This window comes from Parus major, chromosome 2 (genome assembly GCF_001522545.3).
Source record: "Parus major isolate Abel chromosome 2, Parus_major1.1, whole genome shotgun sequence".
In the NCBI taxonomy this organism is placed as follows: domain Eukaryota; kingdom Metazoa; phylum Chordata; class Aves; order Passeriformes; family Paridae; genus Parus; species Parus major.
Genome location: NC_031769.1, coordinates 113,068,660 through 113,074,646, shown reverse-complemented (window position 1 = coordinate 113,074,646; position 5,987 = coordinate 113,068,660). Strand labels below are relative to the sequence as shown.

General features: G+C 41.9%; 1 long non-coding RNA gene across 1 annotated transcript; it reads left to right on the top strand.

Annotated features, from left to right (window-relative positions):
* Positions 1-3,343: 3,343 nt before the first annotated feature.
* On the top strand, positions 3,344-3,925 carry LOC107199245. The gene is made up of 2 exons (XR_001519189.2): positions 3,344-3,515; positions 3,676-3,925. It is a non-coding gene; the product is annotated as an uncharacterized LOC107199245 (long non-coding RNA).
* The last annotated feature ends 2,062 nt before the right edge of the window (positions 3,926-5,987 follow it).

The window sequence follows — 5,987 nt, the reverse complement described above, 5'->3', positions numbered from 1 at the left end:
TTATTTTGTAGAGTACAAACAATGTATATTTTCTTTCCATAAAAAGAAATATGATTATGATTATTTATGATTTTAAAAAGGTGAAACTGATGTGGAATAGTGGAAAATAACATCCTGCAAAGATGGGGTTCATTTTAGTTTTGACCTGCAACTCTACTTTTAAGTGTTGCAAAATAGACAAAGCAAACCTGAACATAGACAAAGGTGGCCTTTTGACTTCTTCCTATAGTGAGCTCCAGTTCATTCTTCTTTTGAGCCTTCTGATCTCTGATGTCCATTCAACTCCAGATTTTTCAGGCCTTGAGAGATGGTCATCAACAATTGGAACTGTAGTGGCATCAGGTAAGACCAAACACAGCAGGATGACAATTGTTCCTGCCCCATTCCACACATGTGTAATTGGTCAAATATGAAAGCCCAGGACTTCCTTATTACAGTTGTCCTATTTTTCTTGGTAATAAATCAAATTAAAGCGTCATTTTACTATGTATCAAATATCTTGGTGTGTACCTTTTACTGTGGTTGCTACAGGTCCTAAACAAATGAAAGAATGCATCATTACATCTTCACAGGAGCTGGCAGGACACGCAAGAAGAAATTCACAGGATACAGTGATAAAGAAGAAACAGGAGACACAAAATGAAGGTGGAAATTTGCTTCAAGGACTTTCTACAAAGAGACACCAGCAAAAAGAAGATTAGAACACAGAGAAAAATAATGGCTCCACTGGAAGGACTGATTAGTGTGATCATTAGATCTGAAAACCAGGCACCACTGGTTTGAACTCAGCTGTTCAGGACCGTCAACTGTTGGCTCAACTTTTCAAGGAGTCGCATTCCTTCCATTGCAGATGTTTTTTGCTTAAGATTTCATGGTCATAGTGATTTAGCAGTAATATTAAAATTACATACAGAGGAAATTTCTCTACACAAGCATAAATATACATCCTTTAAAATGAGATTGTTTTGAGAATAATATTAACCTATTAAACCTGAAACCTCTGTGCTGCACCAACCTTTGTACACGCAGTAGTCCAGTAAATTCCAGAAACATCTAATGGCCATCACCTCTTCAAACATCCACTATTTCTGGATTATGACACTCTGGAAGTTTTGGTTTTGTTTTTGTTTTTTTTTAAACATAGGGCCATCAGGAAATAATGTTATTATAAAATTTTCTATGGAGCGGGTTAAATAATTCAGAGTAAAAATTAGGAAGATTATCTAGTTTCAAAGTGGTTACAGTTCAATTTTCCACAGGCAAAGCAAGTTTGCCAAACATGAAGGAGGTTTACAGGAGTAAGTATATGAAATAAACCCCAGTGGGTTTCATTTTCTGTTACAGCTTATTACCATGACAGCAGACAAAGAAGCACAGGTCTTTTCCTATAAAAGAAACAAAACCAACCAACCAAACACCAAAAAACCCAAGCAAACCAGCAAGCCGCTGAGTGAACTGTTCTTGAGCACTTTGCCTCCAAACCAAATTTAATTCACAATTCATTACATGCAGAAACAGTTCTATGGTAGTCAGATACAGCTAAAATACAGCTAGATGCAGTTAAAAACAGAACTAATGAAGAGGTAGGCAACAAACATAAGCAAATTGTGGAGACACACCTAAATGTTTGAAAATCCAGCAAGATCTAGAAAGTATTCAAGTTAGACATTATTTGTATGGGTTTGCACCTTGCCTGTGGCCAAGGTACTCCCATAATTTCTTGTGAGAGAAACTTTGCACTTTACAGTAATCTTTTAGTAAGTTACAATGGGTAACCTAGTTCATGGTTGGCATTATTCAGGCCAGCACCTTCCCAGTGCCAAAGAAAAGAAGTCAAGGAGCACAGGTGCCAGTATAACACTGCTGCTCCTCACTAGCTCCAGTTCCAGCCCATGCAGCAGAAACTCTTATACTGCAGTCCTAACCTGTGTAAGTCTGGCTGGCAAAGCATGTTCCCACGTGCTTCACTATCCCAGCTTTGACTACTGTTGTTGCACTTTAGCAACGAGGCTTCTTATGTTGATGTGTGTATCAGAGCTTCTCCTGACCCTGCTTTCCAGACCTAACACAGAATTTAGAAAGAAACAGACTCCGTGGGTCATTAACAATGCATTGTCCATTCTTACACCACTGATGCTTAAGAGGTTCTCTGGCTTTGCTATAGGGGGGACTGATCTGCTAGCAGCCTCTCATAATCTTCTACACATTTCTGTGTCCTGATAGCCAAGTGTCTGGGCAACCCCCTCTGTGGAAAGTCTCTCCTTAGATTTCTGAGGTCAATGGGAAATGACTGAAAGATAGATACTATTTTAATGTTGCAACTTGTAAGTAAAGGATTGATTTTTAAGATTTAACGAGATGAAATAAAAATAAAAAATAAAAGAATAGTTGAGGGTGGAAAGAATAAAACAGTGGTCAGCTGGCTGAGTAGGAAGTACTGTAGAGTTTTAGGAGTGCTGAAGTTAGCAATGCACAAAGGGAGTGGTGAGAAGAGCTAAGAATCTGGCTATAAAAAGGTGTGTGTGACATACATCCAATTGTCAAAGAGACGATGCTTGGGAGACTCATGGGATTACAGCACGTAGTAAACATGGGATGGCTAAGATCTTCCTCAGTGGAACTAGATAGGATTCTCCTACAGGAGAGACTGTGATCTGTTTGTTATCCCAAATGAGTTGAGAGCACACCACCACCAAAGGAAAGGCTGTGGGGAAGACAATGCAAGCCAGTAATTGTGGATGACTTCAGCTTTTAGCATCACACACATGCAAAAAATAAATTCCAGACCCGGTGACATGGAGAAGCAGATCTGGTTGAAACACGGACTGTAACATTGAAACCTGGCACAACTAAAACATGAGCACTCGCACGTAAGCACCCAGGTGTGTTTCCCACCCAAGGAAACGTCGTCACACGGGCACACCTAAGCTCGAGGCCCAGAGAAAACATTTCGGGACCCACGTTGTTGTATTAAGTGCTTATTGCTCTATCAGCCCCCGTTGCTCAAGTGCGACAATTGCGGCAACAGGGCCCATGGCCCTGAGGGACCGAGCTGTGCGCAGCGCCCGCCCGTTCCATCCGGCAGGTGCCATTTTGTGGTACCAGGGGCCCGCACCGGCCCCCGCGGGGCTTCCCCGCCGCCGCCCCCCCGCCCCGGGAGGCTGCGAGCGGGGGCACAGCGAGGATCCGCACTCCGCTTCCCACCCTGGGAAGCTGCGAGCGGGGACACGGCGGGGAGCGGCATTCCGCCCCTGCCGCCGCTGCGCCCGGGCCCCGCGGGCCGCCCCTCCCGCCGCCCCGGCCGGACTACATTTCCCGGCAGCGCGGGGCGGGGAGCGGCCGGGCCCGGCTGGGGCTGCTGGGAGCGCCGGTGCCTCCCCTCCTAGCTTTCCGGAGCGCCTGGAAGGGAAGGGAAAGGGTTTGAGGGTGTTTTTTAACTGTAGGTGCAAGGCGAAAGGGGAAAGCTCCGCAGCCTATAAAAAGCATCACCGCTTCCTCAGCTGCCAGTGAGACCGGTAACGGCAGCGGCAGTCAGGGGGAGCGGGGAGGGGGGCTCCCGCCGCTTCCCAGGTGCTTCCACGGGGAGGGGTTCCTTCCTCTGGAGGGCTGTGGCACTTCAGACGTCGGGTTTTAAAATCATTTATTTAATTTATGGTTTCTTTAATCACTTCGCAGGCATCCTGGAGACTAACAGCTGTTGAGGGATCTTGAGGGCTCCGGGCTGGGACTCTTTGTGGGTGTTCGTTCCAAATGCAAAGTCGGGCTCTGTGAGGCTGTGGCTGTATACCATGCACACCTGGCTAGGAAAGACCAGGAATGTGAGGTTGATATAATTGATAGATCACTTTGTCTTCAAGAACTATGGGTGACGTGACAATTTAAAAAATAAATAAATAAATAAAATTGAGGTCTCTGTTGAACATGATGTAAAGTTTTTTTCCACCTTCCTTAATGAGCTTCCGTTCCTAATGTATTTTTCAACCTTGGTTTTCAGATGTCTACAAATTTTCCAGTGGAGCTATGTCCCCATATGGCAAATTTAAGCCCAGTGATGTTTACATTTTTAGTTAGTTGTCTTATGTTACGCAGATAAAACAATCCACGGATCACAGCTAAAATGCAACAGGTAGGCAGATGTACATTGTTTACCAATTCAGTGGTGAATAATTAATAGTTCTAATTGCACAATAAAAATATTATATGCTTATTCCCTAATGCCTACAAGGGCAGGTGAGATGAAACCCCAAGACTTTAATTATAGGTATGTGACATAGTAACATGAACAAATCAAAAACGTGCACCTTACATACAAAAGGTCTTTTTCCTAAGGGAAAGTTCAAAGACATTATCCAGAGATCAAAAGGCATAAAAGCAACATTTCCATAATTATTCACAAGCTGCAGTAATGTACAAGCATCTCCATTTATCTATCAGGAACATTAAATGCAAAATTGTTTTCTGTGGCTTAGGAAGTCCTTGACTGAATGTGTCCATATGCACTGAAAGAGCACTTGTTAGCTTTCCCTGTTCTTACATTGTTTGCCTAAGTATGTGCTGCTGGCTGCATGAGGAGTAAAATACAAGGTTAAATAGATGTTTTGACTGACACAGTATGGCTGTTCTTCTGCAATGAACAGTGTCACTGCCAGTGCTGTGTAGGAATCAGTCATGTCATATTAGCTGTGTAATTTAGCCTTCTGAAATTACACACTTCTTCCTTTAAACTGCTGCTCTGAGCAATAAGACCATTCTCTACAATCACTTTGCAAAGCGTCCAATACTTATTACATACATACATAAAAGACTGAAATGGGATGTGTAGTAGGAAATCACTAAAAACACTGGATTTTAATACACTATTTCTAGTGTATGTATTCATTTTATAATCAACCTGCATAAAATAATTACAGTTTTCACCATGAAAATCAGTCTGCTTTCCAGGACTAAGGGTGTAGAGGGAAAGAGCAGTTTCTTTTCTTTCATTTACACCTTGAGGATGACTGTCAGTTGTTATCACCTCCTTGTTTATTGTGAGAAACTGAATAATCATTCAGTTCATCCACACCATTTCAGATGCTATGTTCTTCTATCACACCTCTCAATTCTTCCAAGCTGTTGAAATGTCTCTTAGGCAAAAGCTATTGCACAGTGTGACAGCCTGTTCATCCTTTGGCATACTTTCCAAGTTGTTCTAGACCTTTTCTAAGATGGGAATAAAAGCACAGGGGAGTTAGTTCTCAGTATGGAAGATGTGGGTCACAATGGATTCATCATGGTGTGATTATTGCATTATAGGATTTATGTGGGTGAGGTTCCACACTTTGCAAGTGATGTCTTGGGAAAAAAAAAACCACAAAATCAAAATCTCCCATAGCTATTCAAAGTCAGCTGTGGGAAAAAGTTTAAATTTCTCCATTTCTAGTATAAAATACAGTGAAAGATAAAGGACTACAAAAGAACTGGTAAGTTTTTCCCTTAGGGTGTGCTGAGAGTAGAGATCTCCTGGACAGGTTTCCTTTCTTCACAGACTTCCTTGAGACTTTTTTGTCATACCACTTTGTGCTACTGTGGCATCACATGCATCAGCCTTTTGCCACCAATCAACATGATGCTCAGTTTAATCCATCAATAGTCAGCTACAGGCATTACAATCAGAGCTGAAATGGGATAATAGTGAATCTTAAAATTAGAATCTTACATATAATACTCAAATATAAAACAGTCTGTTGTAGGGAAAATGTATTAACAAATGCATTGGATGCATTTCAAACAAGTGTAGGCAAATGGGTGTAATAAAATCATGAAAGTGTAAATAGAGTAATAAAATACAACAAAATGTAGTACAACTTAAAAAAGGGTTGAGAAGTGTGACTGAAAGAGCTGGAAAGGATTTTTCCACCTGCTTTAGGATTTGAAATGTCTTTTTCCTTATACTCTCCAACTTTCTAACCTACAGTGTACAACACAGGTCACAAGACTCCTAGGTA